We start from the raw sequence: 18528 nt of genomic DNA on the forward strand, positions 1-18528 counted from the left end.
TATGAACATTTGAACATCTTGGCCATGTTCTGTTATAATCTCCACCCGGCACAGCCAGAAGAGGACTGGCCACCCCTCATAGCCTGGTTCCTCTCTAGGTTTTGGCCTTTCTAGGGAGTTTTTCCTAGCCACCGTGCTTCTACACCTGCATTGCTTGCTGTTTGGGTTTTTAGGCTGGTTTCTGTACAGCACTTTGAGATATCAAATGTGTTTCTGATCAATTTGATGTTATTTTAATGACAAAAAAATGTACTTTTCTTTCAAAAACAAGGACATTTCTAAGTGAGCCCAATCTTTTGAAGGTGTGAACATCCCCCTACCTGCAATGTATTCGATGGTTAAGTACTCTGAAGTGTTACATTTCTAACTCAAAACAGCAGTACCGTATTTGTTAATCAACATCTTTATGCTTTCGCTAATAAAACAACTAGAAAAAAAGACATTCAAAATGCAGATGGTTACATAAACTAGATTTTAGTTGCACTTCCACCCAGCTCCACGTCCACGGGTAAAACCTTGCTGAGATGATCATTGTATTTGTTGCATTGTAGTACCGTCAATGTCTCTAGCCAAAACATCTTGATGGCCTTGACCAGTTCATCTTTGCTTGTAGGCTTGGCAGAGATACAGATTAATGTTGTCAGTTGATGCTAAACAAGTTCAGTTGGGTTTAAATCAGGAGACCTACATGTAGAGATACATTTTTATTTCATAGATTTTCTTTTTATTTTCTTTTGTTATTTCACCTTTATTTAACCAGGTAGGCTAGGTGAGAACAAGTTCTCATTTACAACTGCGACCTGGCCAAGATAAAGCAAAGCAACACAGAGTTACACATGGAGTAAACAATAAGCAAGCCAATAACACAATAAACAAGTCAATGACACAGTAGGAAAAAAAGATAGTCTATATACAGTGTGTGCAAAAGGCAATAAGGAGGTAGGCAATAAATAGGCCATAGGAGCGAATAATTACAATTAGCAGATTAACACTGGAGTGATAAATGAGCAGATGATGATGTGCAAGTAGAGGTACTGGTGTGCAAAAGAGCAGAAAAGTAAATCAAATTAAAACAGTATGGGGATGAGGTAGGTAGATTGGGTTGGCTATTTACAGATGGACTATGTACAACTGCAGCGATCGGTTACCTGCTCAGATAGCTGATGTTTAAAGTTAGTGAGGGAAATAAAAGTCTCCAACTTCAGTGATGTTTTGCAATTCGTTCCAGTCACTGGCAGCAGAGAACTGGAAGGGAAGGCAGCCAAATGAGGTCTTGACTTTGGGGATGATCAGTGAGATATACCTGCTGGAACATGTGTTACGGGTGGGTGTTGTTATCGTGACGAGTGAACTGAGAGATAAGGCGGAGCTTTACCTAACATAGACTTATAGATGACCTGGAGCCAGCGGGTCTGGCGACAAATATGTAGCGAGGGCCAGCCGACTAGAGCATACAGGTCGCAGTGGTGGATGGTATAAGGTGATTTGGTAACAAAACGGATGGCACTGTGATAGATTGCATCCAGTTTGCTGAGTAAAGTATTGGAAGCTATTTTGTAGATGACATTGCCGAAGTCGAGGATCGGTAGGATAGTCAGTTTTACTAGGGTAAATTTGGCGGCGTGAGTGAAGGAGGCTTTGTTGCGAAATAGAAAGCCGATTCTAGATTTGATTTTGGATTGGAGATGTTTCATATGAGTCTGGAAGGAGAGTTTACAGTCTCACCAGACACCTAGGTATTTATAGTTGTCCATATAGTCTAGGTCGGAACCGTCCTGGGTGGTGATGCTAGTCGGGCGGGCGGGTCCGGGAAGCGAACGGTTGAAAAGCATGCATTTAGTTTTACTAGCGTTTAAGAGCAGTTGGGAGGCCACGGAAGGAGTGTTGTATGGCATTGAAGCTCGTTTGGAGGTTAGTTAAAACAGTGTCCAAGGAAGGGCCAGAAGTATACAGAATGGTGTCGTCTGCGTAGAGGTGAATCAGGGAATCGCCAGCAGCAAGAGAGACATCATTGATATATACAGAGAAAAGAGTCGGCCCAATAACTGAACCCTGTGGTACCCCCATAGAGACTGCCAGAGGTCCGAACAACATGCCCTCCGATATATTGTAGGCCTACCGTATGTGTTGTAGGTCTTTTATTTATTTATTTTTATTCAACCTTTATTTTACTACATGAAGGTCTACTTACTCTGCTGGCATCTTGACCCAGTTTATGCCCTCATTTGTAATGCAAACCCGGGCGGTAGTGTGTTTTGGGTCATTGTCTGTGTTTGGAGAAGAAAATAATACATTTAGCCTAACAGCCAACATTAGGTACAATACTAGAAATATACATGTATATAGGCCTAAACATAACAAAATATTGCTATAATCCTACCTTGAAAGAAACGATGTGGTCCCAGAAACACCTCTCCTACATAGGGTCCAACATATCTCTTGATGATTTCTTCCTCAAAGAAATCTCAAGCCATGATACCTGAAAAAGTAGGCAACAGTGAATTATTGTGGAACACATAGCAGTCCGTGCAGTGTAGGTTACAATATTTTATGTACCTTTTGATTTGTAAATTGCCAAACGTACCACCAAAAATCAAATATGGGCCTGGTCCCTGGCGAGAAATTCACCCCCCACATATGAAGTTTGAGAGGATGCTTGGGACTCGGCTTGCTTGACCTTCTTCCTTTTTTTCTGTAGCAATGTTGAGCAAATTGCTCAAGGGCCACGGTTGATTCATTTGTGAAGATGACATCATTGAATGTCTCACTAGCTTTGATCCATGCCTGGGCCTGCAGGACTCAAAGGTCTTTATTTGTCAGACGGATCATCGGATCGAAACTACAGAACAGCACAAAACAAGCGAACACACATGGTTAATGTACAGAATTCAAAAAAATATATATATAAAACATGTCTTAACCTCTTAGAGCTCTAGGGGCGCTATTTCATTTTTGGATAAAAAACGTTCCCGTTTTAAGCGCGATATTTTGTCACGAAAAGATGCTCGACTATGCATATTCTTGACAGTTTTGGAAAGAAAACACTCTGAAGTTTCAGAATCTGCAAAGATTTTGTCTGTAAGTGCCCCAGAACTCATTCTACAGGCGAAACCAAGATGATGCATCACCCAGGAATTAGCAGAATTTCTGAAGCTCTGTTTTCCATTCTCTCCTTATATGGCTGTGATTGCGCAAGGAATGAGCCTACACTTTCTGTCGTTCGCCCAAGGTCTTAGCAGCATTGTGACGTATTTGCAGGCATATCATTGGAAGATTGGCCATAAGAGACTACATTTTCCAGAGGTCCGCCCGGTGTCCTTTGTCTAAATTTGTGCGTAATCTTCAGGTGCAGGCATTTTCTCCTGGGATTCAGGAGAGAAAGCATGTTTCCAAGAACGATGTATCAATTAAGAGATATGTGAAAAACACCTTGAGGATTGATTCTAAACAACGTTTGCCATGTTTTCAGTCGATATTATGGAGTTAATTTGGAAAAAAGTTTGCGTTTTGAGGACTGAATTTATGGATTTTTTTTGGTAGCCAAATGTGATGTATAAAACGGAGCTATTTCTAATACACAAGGAATCTTTTTGGAAAAACTGAGCATCTGCTATCTAACTGAGAGTATCCTCATTGAAAACATCAGAAGTTCTTCAAAGGTAAATGATTTTATTTGAAGGCTTTTATGTTTTTGTTAATGTTGCGTGCTGGATGCTAACGCTAATGCTAACGCTAAATGCTAACGCGAAATGCTAACTCTAGCTAGCTACTTTTACACAAATGATTGTTTTCCTATGGTTGAGAAGCATATTTTGAAAATCTGAGATGACAGTGTTGTTTACAAAAGGCTAAGCTTGAGAGATGGCATATTTATTTCATTTCATTTGCGATTTTCATAAATAGTTAACGTTGTGTTATGCTAATGCGCTTGCTGTTAGATTTACACAATCCTGGATACAGGGGTTTTTTCATAGCTAAACGTGACGCAGAAAACGGAGCGATTTGTCCTAAACTAATAATCTTTCAGGAAAAACTGAACATTTGCTATCTGAGAGTCTCCTCATTGAAAACATCTGAAGTTCTTCAAAGGTAAATGATTTTTTTGAATGCTTTTCTGTTTTTTTGTGTAAATGTTGCCAGCTGAATGCTAATGCTAAATGCTACGTTAGCCATCAATACTGTTACACAAATGCTTGTTTTGCAATGGTTGAGAAGCATATTTTGAAAATCTGAGATGACAGTGTTGTTAACAAAAGGCTAAGCTTGAGAGCTAGCATATTTATTTCATTTCATTTGCGATTTTCATGAATAGTTAACGTTGCGTTATGGTAATGAGCTTGAGTCTGTATTCACGAACCCGGATCCGGGATGGGGAGATCAGAAAGGTTAACGAGCATTTCCATAAGTACACGCAAGTTTCTTCAACTGTCTTCTGACTTTGAGAAGAGCAATGGTGTTGTTGTGCCGTGATGCCAGCAGATTACAGATTGCCTTGCCGATCTCTCATCATCTTCATTCATCAGTGAGTCAATGGCTTGAATTGTCTCGCTGGAAATGGAATAAAATGTAAAAATGTGCAGCGTACAGTAAAGACCAGTAGTCGATTTATTTAAGCATTTTTAGGCCTACTTTACTGTATTATCGACAATTGCGCCTGTTCATAGGCCACTGTAATTGATGGGGGCTCAGGGCGGTACCATTCTGCTCATCTGATGAAGGTGCACATGGATCAGATTCAAACTTTGAAGACCGGGATCGAGTCATTGAAGGCAGACCAGCAGAAGGAGAAACATTATCTGAGGGCAGAGATATGGGCGACAGCTGATGCATTGGTTCAGAGCCAGGCGGCATTGGCGGAGAGTCAGGCGGAGAATGACGCGGGCGAGGAACGAGATGGAGTCAATCAATCCATGCCAGGCACACATGTGAGCTCTGGAACTCCACCTCCGACCGGCAAAGTGAACATACCTGGCGGATTCATCAGGTCATCGATTCACCCTGACATTTCCAATCTTCTTCTGACAACATAACTTTGACCAACTGCTCACCAGGCACAGCAAGGGCCATCCGGACCATTCTGCTGTTCTGCTATAGATGAATAAACAAATGCAGGTGGCCAAATTATCCAAATGTAAAGGCATATACTGTACAGTCGTGGCCACAAGTTTTGAGAATGACGTAAATATTAATTTTCACAGTCTGCTGCCTCAGTTTGTATGATGGCAATTTGCATATACTCCAGAATGGTATGAAGAGTGATCAGATTAATTTAAATTAACTGCAAAGTCCCTCTTTGCCATGCAAATGAACTGAATCCACAAAAAAAAAATCCACAGCATTTCAGCCCTGCCACAAAAGGACCAGCTGACAGTGATTCTCTCATTAACACAGGTGTGAGTGTTGACGAGGACAAGGCTGGAGATCACTCTGTCATGCTGATTGAGATCGAATAACGGACTGGAAGCTTCAAAAGGAGGGTGGTGCTTGGAATCATTGTTCTTCCTCTGTCAAGCATGGTTACCTGCAAGGAAACACGTGCCGTCATCATTGCTTTGCACAAAAAGGGCTTCACAGGCAAGTATATTGCTGCCAGTAAGATTGCACCTAAATCAACCATTTATCGGATCATCAAGAACTTCAAGGAGAGCGGTTCAATTGTTGTGAAGAAGGCTTCAGGGCACTCAAGAAAGTCCAGCAAGCGCCAGGACCGTCTCCTAAAGTTGATTCAGCTGCAGGATCCGGGCACCACCAGTACAGAGCTTGCTCAGGAGTGAGGCGAAAACTTTTGGAGGATGTCCTGGTGTCAAGAAGAGCAGCAACGAAGCCACTTCTCTCCAGGAAAAACATCAGGGACAGACTGATATTCTGCAAAAGGTACAGGGATTGGACTGCTGAGGACTGGGGTAAAGTCATTTTCTCTGATGAATCCCCTTTCCGATTGTTTGGGGCATCTGGAAAAAAGCTTGCCCGGAGAAGACAAGGTGAGCGCTACCATCAGTCCTGTTTCATTTCAACAGTAAATCATCCGAGACCATTCATGTGTGGGGTTGCTTCTCGGCCAAGGGAGTGGGCTCACTCACAATTTTGCCTAAGAACACAGCCATGAATAAAGAATGGTACCACACATCCTCCGAGAGCAACTTCTTCCAACCATCCAGGAACAGTTTGGTGATGAACAATGCCTTTTCCAGCATGATGGAGCAAACAAACAAATATTTGTGTCATTCTCAAAATTTTGGGCCACGACTGTACAGTCCTGTATTTGTTCATCTTTAAGCTTTCATTACTAAAACAATAATAAAAATACTATTTCAAAATGCCTGTTTATTTAGATTAATTAAGGATCGGTGTCACGCTAGCAGGACAACTTCCGGTGAAATTGGAGGGCGTGTCATTCAAATAAATTCTAATTAATATTATGGATTTTAAACATTTAGGTACATAAGTGTCTTATATCAGCTGAAAGCTTAAATTCTTGTTAATCTAACTGCACTGTCCGATTTACAGTAGCTATTACAGCGAAAACATGCCATGCGATTGTTTCAAAATATGATTTCCACCGGCACAGGTTTCATACATTCACATATAAAGATGAAATATTCACTTACTTTTTGAAAATCTTCCTCTGATTTGTCATCCAAAGGGTCTACAACATCTAGTGTTGTTTTTTTTACATAAAATCCTTCTTTATATCCCAAAAAGTCAGTTTAGTTGGTGCCATCGATTTGAGTAATCCAGTCTTTCAACATGCAGAGAAAGGAATCTGAAAATCTACCCCTAAACTTTGTTTCAACAAGTCAAAATACATTTCTATTTACTCCTCAGATACCCTAAAACGTAATCAAACTATAATATTTTTTTCTGAAAGAAGTATGTTCAATAGGAAACCGATTTTAGCAGATGCGTAATTTCTTTGTGGCGCACACAAACACGGATTTCCAAGACTATGTTTTTGAATTTACAAGCCTGAAGCCTTGAACATAGACTGCTGACAGCCTGTGGAAGCCATATGAATTGCATCCAGGGAGCTATTTTACAATATGAGCTTTTTCTTGCATTTCTAAGAGGATGGTCTCTCTCAAAAACAATTAGGTTGGTTTTTCTTTGGATTTTCTCCTACCATATCCATTGTGTTATATTCTCCTACATTATTTTAACATTTCCACAAACTGCGAAGTGTTTCCTTTCCAATGGTACTAATGATATGCATATCCTGGCTTCAGGGCCTGAGCTACAGGCAGTTTACTTTGGGCACGTCATTCAGGCAGAAATTGAGAAAAAACGGGCCTAGCCCTAAGAAGTTATGGATCCATAACGAATTACTATGGGAATAAATATCACTGCATTACATAAATATTGTGTCATGTGTTCTCCCTCTCCGGCCTCTAGGTCACCAGGCTGCCCGTTATGGCGCACACCTGTTACCATCGTTACGCACACCTGCGTGTCATCAGACTCACCTGGACTGCATCACTTCCCTGATAACCTTCTCTATATATGTCACTCCCTTTGGTTCCTTCACCAGTTGTCATTGTTTCTGTTTCTTGTCTGTGTGCTGTTAGTGTTTCTTGTTTTGTATTATGTTCCATTTATTTTATTAAAACACTCACTCCCTGAACTTGCTTCCCGACTCTCAGCGCACATTGTTATATATTGGAACCAAGTTGTCTAAAGCAGGTAAACAAATTGTCGCTTACTGGAAAATACTTTTTCAAACTCACACGGTCACGTCGTACTGCGCCATTATGCCTATTAGCAGGTAGCTGGACAATAGACTTGCCTAGAAAGAGGGTAAGGTTCTATCGTCAAATGTATTTCTTAGTTAAGGTTGGCCGTGATTGGTTGCAATTTCCGTTTGGTTTGCTGTTTACCCCTACATGATATGGAAACATGTAGTAACCGAAAAAAGTTTTAAACAAATCAAAATATATTTTATATTTGAGAATATTCAAAGTAGCCACTCTTTGCATGATGACAGCTTTGCACACTCTTGGCATTCTCTCAACCAGCTTCACCTGGACTGCTTTTCCTTCAATCTGCGGCCCGACTCATGGCAAACCATCTCAATTTGGTTGAGGTCGGGGGATTGTGGAGGCCAGGTCATCTGATGCAACACTCCATCATTCTCCTTCTTGGTAAAAAAACCCTTTCAGCCTGGAGGTATGTTGGGCCATTGTCCTGTTGAAAAACAAATAGTCTCACCTAGCCGAAACCAGATGGGATGTTATATCGCTGCAGAATGCTGTGGTAGCCATACTGGTTAATTGTCGTTTGAAATCTAAATAAATCACAGACAATGTCAACAGCAAAGCACCAACACACCATAACACCACCTCCTCCATGCTTTAAGGTGGGAAATACACATACAGAGATCATCCGTTCACCCACACCGCGTCTCACAAAGACACTACGGTTGGAACCAAAAATCTCCAAATTGGACTTGAGACCAAAAGACCAATTTCCATTGTTTGGGTTTCTTGTCCCAAGCAAGTCTCTTCCTATTATTTAGTAGTGGTTCCTTTGCAACAATTCGACCACGAAAGCCTGAATCACACAGTCTCCTCTGAACAGTTGATGTTGAGATGTGTCTGTCACTTGAACTCTGTGAAGCATTTCTTTGAGCTGCAATTTCTGAGACTGGAAACTCTAATGAATTTATCCTTTGCAGCAGAGGTAACTTCCATTCTTGTGGTGGTCCTCATGAGAACCAGTTTCATCATAGCGATTGATGGTTTTTGCGACTGCACTCGAAAAAACCTTCAAAGTTCTTGATATTTTCCGGATTGACTGACCTTCATGTCTTAAAGTAATGATGGACTTTCTTTCTCTTTGCTTATATGAGCTCTTCTTGACGTAAAATGTACTTGGTCTTTTACCAAATAAGGCTATCTTCTGTATACCACCCCTACCTTGTCACAACACAACTGATTGGCTCAAACACATTAAGATGGAAATAAATTCTACAGATAAACTTTTAAGAAGGCACACCTGTTAATTGAAATGCATTCCAGGATGACTACCTCATGAAGCTTGTTGAGAGAATGACCATCATCTTGAACTTCTTCCATTTCCTAATAATTGCGGCAACAGTTGTTGCCTTCTCACCAATCTGCTTGCCTTTTGTCCTGTAGCCCATCCCAGTCTTATGCAGGTCTACAATTTTATCCCCGATGTCCTTACACCCTCTCTGGTCTTGGCCATTGTGGAGAGGTTGGAGTCTGTTTGATTGAGTGTGTGGACAGGTGTCTTTTATACAGGTAATGATTTCAAACAGGTACAGTTAATACAGGTAATGAGTGGAGAACAGGAGGGATTCTTAAAGAAAAACTAACAGATCTGGGAGAGCCGGAATTCGTACTGGTTGATAGGTGATCAAATACTTATGTCATGCAATAAAACGCAAATGAATTACTTAAAAATCATACAATGTGATTTTCTGGATTTTTGTTTTAGATTCCGTCACTCACAGTTGAAGTGTACCTATGATAAAATGACAGACCTCTATATGCTTTGTAAGTAGGAATACCTACAAAATCGGCAGTGTATCAAATACTTGTTCTCCCCACTGTATGTTAGTTTATAGTTTCAATGTCCTCGCTATTATTCTACAATGTAGAAAATAGTAAAAACAAAGAAAAACCCTTGAGTAGGTGTTCTAAAACTTTTGACTGGTATTGTTTAAATTCTTATTACATTCCTTTACTTAGATTTGTGTGTATTAGGTAGGGGTTGTGGAATTGTTACATTACTTGTTAGATATTGCGGCACTGTCGGAAATAGAAGCACAAGTGTTTCACTACACTCGCAATAACATCTGCTAAACATGTGTATGTGACCAATAAAATTTGATTTGATTTGAGATGGTTTGGGATGAGTTGGACAGCAGAGTGAAGGAAAAACAGCCATCAAGTGCTCAGCATACAGTATGTGGGAACTCCTTCAAGACGGTTGGGAAATCATTCCTAATGAAGCTGGTTGAGAGAATGCCAAGAGTGTGCAAAGCTGTCATCAAGGCAAAGGGTGGCTATTTGAAGAATCTCAAATATAACATATATTTTGATATGTTTAACACTTTTTGGTTATTTCACAGTTTTGAAAATGGTACAAAGAAAGAAAAATAAAGAAAGAAAAAACCTTGAATGAGTCGGTGTGTCCAAACTTTTGACTGGTACTGTACATGTAATACATTCGACTAGTATTGGACTGGACAGATTACAACGAGCACGTTATGAAAGATAGCTTTATTTTATTTCTAGACTTTTACAAGGCTTTTGATATAGTTTAACATTATTTTAATTTAGGGACTCTTCGGTTTTGATCAATATTTTCAAAGTGTAATTAAGTCCCTTTACAATAATAGTAACATCTCTGTTAAATTATCCCATGGAAATTCACAGAGATTCGACAATAGACGCACAATTAAATAATGCCCAATTTCAAAAAAATGTATTGGTCAGACAAGTTATGGCACTTCATATCAACAAGGATAGTTTTAGGGGCATTCAGACACAAGATAAAGAGATGAAATCTTCACAATTGGCTGACGACACCACCAGTTTTTAAAAGATCATAATGAAGTCAGGAAAGCTATTGAGTGTATTAATTCCTTCTCACATGTTTCTGGTTTATCTCTGAATATTACGAAATGTGAATTATTTGCGTTGAAAAGATGTGACTTAAACTCAGTATGTAATATCCCTGTAAAAGATGTGATCATTAAAGAATAGCAAAGATCTGAAAGAAAGGGCCAACTTGAATTCCTCTACTATTGTAGAGAAAATTGGAAAGAGATTTAACTCCTGGTTATTTAGAAGTGTTTCTTTATTTGGACATGTACTTTTGTCCAAATCTGAAGGTCTGTCCAGATGAGTTGATACCTCCCTTGCCTTGGATATCCCTCTGTCAGTAACTAAAATGGTTGATACTAAATTATTAAGAAAAGTGGTAATACTGTATGTAGCACCCAAAGGGGAAAGAAGAATCATACACACTCATTCATTGAATCTACCCTGTAAAGAAATGTATTATACACAGATTCAAAATAGCTATTGATAACAAATATGTATTTTGTGGCTGTGACCCAGAGACTCTTGACCATTTATTTTGGGACTGTTCTTGTGTCAGAAGATTTTGGAGTGCGATAGAAGATTTTATTTATAGCGAAACGACTACTAATGTTGATTTGAAAGACTGATATTATATTTTATTTTGATCCAAATGATATGGACTCTGATTAAACTTTATTTGTTAATTTGTTTGTTTTTCATGGCAGAGTCTTTATCCATGAAATGAAGTGGGCGGAGAACAAACCCCTCCTCACATTGTTTAAGATAATTTCAAAATAATATTTAAAAACCATCACTAAGTGTAAAAACAAGAAAGCAATACGTACCATAAAACTTTGACAAATTGAAAATATATCTCGATATTTAATACCCCTGTCTGTTAGGTTTATGTACTCTTGTTTGTATGTTTCTGTTTTTGTACTTGTTTTGTTCATACAAATATAATAATAAAAATAAAATAATTGCATCCCCCTTCTGTTTGAAAAGACCTGGATGGTGATTGGGACGTCACGCTCCCTCTTTACTAGATTAAAGCTAATAATCTCTCAATAACGAGACTAATTCAGGACTGTTAAACTGCATTCTTCTCTGGTTGGTTCCACTGTGTTTTGGCATGCATATTTCCCACAGCAAGTAAGAGTTGATGTTACTCGCTTTTGTCAGCAAAAGAAAATGGGTACTTTTATGACTCACCTATACTTGTAAATCAGGCTGATAGCCAGATATAATAATATGCTCAAATTAAGGAGATTGATTCCCAGTACATTTTCAGATTCAAATCTACAGATTTACAGTCATTGAATGATGAACATGAGGGGGAATACCTCAGAGAGTCTACCAGGTATGAGTGGAGAAGATATATTTAGGAGGGGTGTTTGTCTGCAATACTCAAATGATAGTTTGTCACATGGCACTCTGGTGGACAGCACTACAGAGCACAGCAGGACCCCCAGTTCCTAGCGGCTCCACTTCTAATTAGATTCCACACAAAATGAAAGCCCTGAGGAAGCCTAAATCACAACCAGAGGGCCCTGCTCTGTGCTATTTTATCTCTCTATAGCTTACACACACATTGCGCAGGAACTCAGTGACTAGCCACAAAGCGGAAACTAACACACACAATATCTCTCCACTCATATCTCTCCACTCATTCACTGAACATGTCCCATGTCAAGGTCCCGCCCAGCCAACTTACTTGTCAACAGAAAGAAGATCGCGAGAGCAACAAAAATAAGAAAACAAATAAATTCCTATAAGTAGTGGCGAAAAAAGTACAGTAATCTACTGAATCCTTTTGACTATGTAGTAAAACCAAACAGCAAGAGAGCTACATAACATAGTTAGGCTTAAGTATTGAAAGAAGAAAAAAATCTAATCTCTCAGCGTTTTGATTAAGACCAGGAAAAATGACACCATTATAGATGGTTGCACCCGCCCCCCCGGAGTGTATTGTGGTAAAGGCCAGGATGCCCCTGGTTACCTTCCTGGGAAAGTAGTGCAGGGCTCATAATGAAGCAGGGACTCCTGCTGCAGCAGTGATTAGGACGAGATGCCTTAGCTATGAGGCTGCTAGACCGTGTGTCAGCACAGTCTCCTGCCCTGCAGGAGTGAAGTCATTCACTGTAACACAACACTGACCCCAGAGCAGCTGAGTGGCTGAGATCTCGCACCCTCTCTCCACACATTTAGTGCGGCGCTCAAGCAGCAGAGGTAGGAAGGAACCCCAGAGATTAAAGATATTACATGGTGACGAAGAAGGGGAGGGGGGACTTTGACAGCAGATCTTAAAGCTAGACAGTTTTTCTTGACCACAGTGCTCTACCATACAGCTAGCAGCATATAAAAAAAAGGAGAGTGCTGACGCATTCAGAGACGTGTTGGAAAGTTGATTTGTTATGCCGGTCAGGACAGTTTTATGTGATTGAGGAAGATGGCAATAGGCCCATATATTGTTAGTGTTTAGCACACACTTACGTTACAAAACAGCAGCCGAGAGATTATTACTGTATCATGATTAAGACAGAAATGTGGAGAAATCAAGAAACTGATAATCAATTTCCTCAGATAGAGAAGTGAATAATACTAATACACTAATGTCAGAATTATTTAGCAACTCTGACTTTGTCTAGACACAGATTCAAATGAGTTTATTTGGGTCCTGTCCTGACCATCACTCTGGGGGGCAGCATGTTTGGGAGACAAAGACATTCCAACCAGGAGACAACAACCGTCTCCATACTAGGGAGAAGGACCAAAAACTCGTTCCACGGCTTGACCGTGTCTCTGCTGACCTTATGCCAGAAAGCCGACTGGAAATGCCAGGAATGCTAGACTGCAGCTCGATAGGAGACCATGTTCACCTTATTGGCTACTGGTGAGCAGAGCCTCAGAGACAATGTCCATGATGAGTTCCCACACAATAGGAACAAGACATTTATGACTCTTTGGCCATGGAAAAATGAGAAGAGGTTCACACTCGGGACACACCGGTGCTGTTACCCCGCTGACACCCCAGGAATGGGAATGCTCGGCTTGACTTCCTGACATTTTTTAGCAAAGAGATGAGTGGAGTTTACAGGGCTGGAGAGAGGGTCTCCCCACAGTGCCCAATGAGCCTGTCCCATTTGGGGTGATTTAAATGCCTGGTTATTACCTTTCCCAACCATTGTCTCTGCAAGTCTTACAGGCCAGTGCCTTTAACCATTAGTCTCAAAACTCATTATCCGAAGTCAGCAGAATTCCTGAAAGGCATTATTCTACTGAGGTGTTTCCCAAACTCGGTCCTTGGGTCCCCAAGGGGTGCACATTTCATTTTTTGTCCGAACACTACACAGCTGACTCAAATAATGAACTAATCATCAAGCTTTTATTATTCGAATGAGAATCAGCTAAGGCATAAACCAAAATGTTTACCCCTTTGGGTCCCCAGGACTGAGTTTGGATGTTTTCATTTTCATGTGAAAATGACAAGTCGAAAACTAGGCAACCCAAATTAAACTGTTAAGCCAATCTCAATGCAAGGAATGTGGGCTTCCATTGATCATGAACACGACAAACGTTGAAATATATTGTAGGTAAGAGACAAAAATCTATATTGGGAGTGTTGCCCTAAAAATTCAACCGATTATGTCATAAATGATGGAGACTCTGTCCCCATCATTGTGGTGAGTGACATACAGACCACGTAGGCAATATAGGCTTCATAGGCCTACACTTCAGTACAGCCTATGGATAATGCACATTGTGAGTCTCATCCAATAAAAAAAATGTTGCTTGTCGACTGCGAGAAAAAAGGAAGAAAGGAATATGATGGCAATGGCCTCCAGATAGACGATAACTGTGGAAAAGTAGCAGGTCATTTTGTTTACTTTGTTTAGTTCTCAAAACAACATATCATGACATTCGTTTCCGGGTTGTCGCAATTGCGAAGAGTTTTTTTATGCTGATGTCGTATTGATGAGCAACATTGACTGAGTAGCCTACATGCACTTACACAGGAAAGCGTTGAAAGATAATATCTAAACATTTGATACAACGCAGCAAGGTTTGAATTACCCATTGGCGTGCTCTGGCTGCAGGATAATCCTCGGTCGATGGTCATAACTTCTCATCGTCGGCATTACGAGTCTGAAGTTGTTTATGATTGCCACCTACCGGCGTTAAAGGGACATCACACCTCTTCAATGGAAACGGTGGAAGGACTTCTTTTGTGCGCATCATCATTTCCTTGAAATGACATGTCTGTTAGAATGCCCTATTTCCCCCCTTTCCAAACTTCCAAAAAGATAATCAACGCAGTAAAAAAAAGAAAGAAGCATCTCTTAAAAATGCATTGGCTTAACAAATTGTGTTAGAAATAGGTGTTCATAATACTTTGTTGATAAATCAAACAATACAGTCATATACAGGTAGGCCCAGGTTGTTCAAATAGACTATACACCAAGAAACAGAAAATGGTCAGTCAGTGATTGAGCGAAACTGGTGTAGCAGGCAGAGGAGAAGACTATGGCTAACCCACTGGGATTCTATGGGATCAGGCCTAGCCTACTCTATACATTCATTTAAAATCGCTGACTACAAGGTGTACATTAAATGTTCATAGAGATTTTACATATTTGTGCACATTAATTTTTACAAGGTGTACATTAATTGCTAGCTAGCTATATAACCCTAACCCTTTTCTGTCAATTTAGTATTTTCTTCATATTTAGATCTATCCCAATTAAATTGGTGTGCAGTGATGTTATCGGGAGCTTATTTTGATACCTATCACACACAGCCCCAATTAGGACCATGCCTGAACCAGCACCATTTCATCTACTGAGTCTCCTGCTCCTCCACTGATAGCCACTGTGTGCTTCAGCTGGTCTGCTGCTATTTGAATCTCACATTCTAACCTTTTCCCAATTAGAACCATCTTCCACTTGGGGTTTACCTACTCAAAAGAGAGGGAGAAAACAGACCCCCTTTTAACAAGTGTGCTCCATTCTCTAGTTCGCTGGAAGTTTACCCACATCTGCCACAGCCCCTAACCCCTGGAAGAGAATGGGTCGCTGCAAAGGTCAGGGGTCAGTACTTGTCCTATTGTGGCCTAGAGCCAACTCCAATCCAAGGCTACTGTCAGCAGGGGAGAGCGCTCAGGTAGTTTCAGGTCCACTGGGATGAAAACTGAACAGGGATTGTTGCTTTGACATGGTCTGCTGCATGGAAGAGGTTAAAAGGGACTGTTCAGATTTTCTAATTAAGATAGGGACTGAGAATTTGCAGTTGCATAGATGCGTGTGAAGCAGCTTGGTGAGAAAGTGCTCACCAAGCTGGGGGGGTGCTGCTGCTGTGTGAGAACGGCTCTTGTTAGGAGCGTCACAACAGGCAGGACAAAACCAGGCAGCCAAGTCAAGCTCCACTCTGTCTGTAAGGTGACCTGGTGCTATTCTAAAGGTTTATTATAAAACAGCAGACCCCCTCTCTTTCCCTCACTGTCTTTCTCTCTCTCAATTTCATTCTCTTATCAGCAAGACATCGTCTATAATTGACCTGATTCCCAGATTCTAGTTCCCTCTGTGACCACCCTTGCTGTAGCATAAAAATGGGCAGCGTAGGTGACAGAGACTGCCTGACCAAAAAGAAAGGAACGTACAAGAATGTATTCTTCTAATGGCATTGAAAAGAAAACAGGAAAATCAGCATAATGACCAGCTCCTCTCCTCCCACACATCCACTCACTCCCTCTCTTTCTTAGACACACACACACACACACACACACACACACACACACACACACACACACACACACACACACACACACACACACACACACACACACACACACACACACACACACACACACTCCTTCACCTCCCCCTTCTCTCTTCCTCATCCAAATCTTGATTAACCTCCTCTCACACACCCCCTTTCCCTCCCACACACATTCACATACACACAATGTGCCTTGGGGGCCCCCTGACAGATGGGGAGAGAGGGGTTTCTTGGGGGTTTGCTTGGGACAAATGGCAGCCTGGTTTAGTGTGTTGTTGTCAGTATTTGAATTGATCCCTTTGGACCACAGAGGCTTCTCCCTGCCAGTGTGTCACAATGGCAACAAGTGTGTGGAGCTGGGAGCAAGCTTGTGGAGGCATGGGACCCTCACTCATGAATGATAGCTTAGCAAATGTCCCTCCTTTCATTGCGGGCCATCACTCGTTTTCTTTCACACTCTCAAAACGTGGCAAAGCTTTTTATAATTTTTTTGGGGGGGAGGGTTGATTGGTTTGAGGTTCTGAAATGTAACTTTTTGTCAGATTTTTGGGGTATTTTATGTATGGTAAATGTCTATGTGTTAAGTGGGTGAGCTCAGTCTCACGGTACTGTCTGAGGGATGATGTAAAGCTATCTGTCATCAGCTAAAGGGACTGAATGTGATTGGGTTCCATCTGAAAGGGCCTTTCTGGGAGGTCTTGATGTTTTTCATCCCAGTTAGATAAACACCATGTGTGACATTCCATAAATTCAACTAGATAACCGCAATAACAGCCTCACAGAGAATAAATCACAGTTCTATTTATGTTGATTCATTTTATTCCTTGCCATTCTGTAGAAATATCTATGGATAAGATCATGAGGGAATTTCCCGAGCACATTGTCACAGAGAACCATAAACTCCACTATCAAATGTGTTTGGTTTGATGTGGCTGCTATGTTCATGAAAAAATATCAGACCTGGTTTCATAGCATTTGTTTTTAAGCTGCACTTACCTGGCGGAATCGAACCAATGGAACAGTCCCAAACCCCACCCATCTGGCACTGCAGGAAGGTTCAATCAAATGCTCAAAGTATATGGAAGAAAACCAATATTATTTTAACCCAGGTCTGGGCTTGTATTCACAGTGTCTCAGAGTAGGAGTGCTGATCTAGGATCAGGTCCTCCCTGTCCATATAATTTTATTCATTATGACTGAAAGGACAAAACTCATCCTAGATCAGCTCTCCTATACTTTGAGACACTTTGTGGATACAGGCCCTTACATGGTCCTATACATGTGAGTAATGAGATCCCCCCCCACCCCCGGGATTAGAGCTCAGCTGAACGCCCACTCTGACCCCCTCAATGACCCGGTGGAGGAGGAGAGGCTTGGTTAAGGACGGAAAAAAAGAAAATGGAAGGTGATCGATTGATTGGTAAACAAACAGGATGGACAGTGTGGCAGAGCAGAAGGGACTGGAGGGAAGAGTTGGGGTGTCAAATCAATTAACATCTAATTTTATTGGTCACATACACATGGTTATCAGATGTTAATGCGAGTGTAGTGAAATGCTTATGCGTCTAGTTCCGACAATGCAGTAATATCTAACAAGTAATCTAACAAATTCACAACAACTACCTTATACACTCAAATGTAAAGGGATGAAAAATAATATGTACATATAAATATATGGATGAGTGATGGCCGTGCGACATAGGCAAGATGCAGTAGATGGTATAGAATACAGTATATACATATGAGATGAGTAATGTAGGATATGTAAACATTATTAAAGTTGTTATGGTGAGTGAATGAGGACCCAAAAGCGAACTAACTTAAACAGAGCTTCTTTAATAACAAAACATAGGTAGGCTCAGATAGACCGGCAGATTCCGACAGGACAGGACAAGGTTACAGCAAACATGACGATAGTCTGGCTCAGGCATGAAACACAAACAAACAAGAATCCGACAAGGACAGGAGCAGAAACAGAGGGAGATATAGGGACCTAATCAGAGGGAAAAAGGGAACAGGTGGGGAACGGGGTGAATGGGTAGTTAGGAGGAGACAGGGAACAGCTGGGGGAAAGAAGGGGAGAAAAGGTAACCTGACACGACCAGCAGAGGGAGACAGGGTGAAGGGAAAGGACAGAGACAAGACAACATGACAGTACCCCCCCACTCACCGAGCGCCTCCTGGCGCACTCGAGGAGGAAACCTGG

The 18528-nt window shown here is 41.0% G+C and overlaps 1 long non-coding RNA gene across 1 annotated transcript in view; it reads left to right on the plus strand.

The window, feature by feature from the left end:
* Positions 1-3520: 3520 nt before the first annotated feature.
* LOC149981256 (uncharacterized) overlaps positions 3521-18528 on the plus strand; it is a 376586-nt gene continuing 361578 nt past the window's right edge. Inside the window, exons 1-2 of the long non-coding RNA XR_016483306.1 lie at positions 3521-3659; positions 4028-4089. This is a non-coding gene — a long non-coding RNA (uncharacterized LOC149981256). The remainder of the gene's footprint in view (positions 3660-4027; positions 4090-18528) is intronic.

This window comes from Oncorhynchus mykiss, chromosome 9 (genome assembly GCF_057628025.1).
Source record: "Oncorhynchus mykiss isolate SJ-2025 chromosome 9, ASM5762802v1, whole genome shotgun sequence".
In the NCBI taxonomy this organism is placed as follows: Eukaryota; Metazoa; Chordata; class Actinopteri; order Salmoniformes; family Salmonidae; genus Oncorhynchus; species Oncorhynchus mykiss.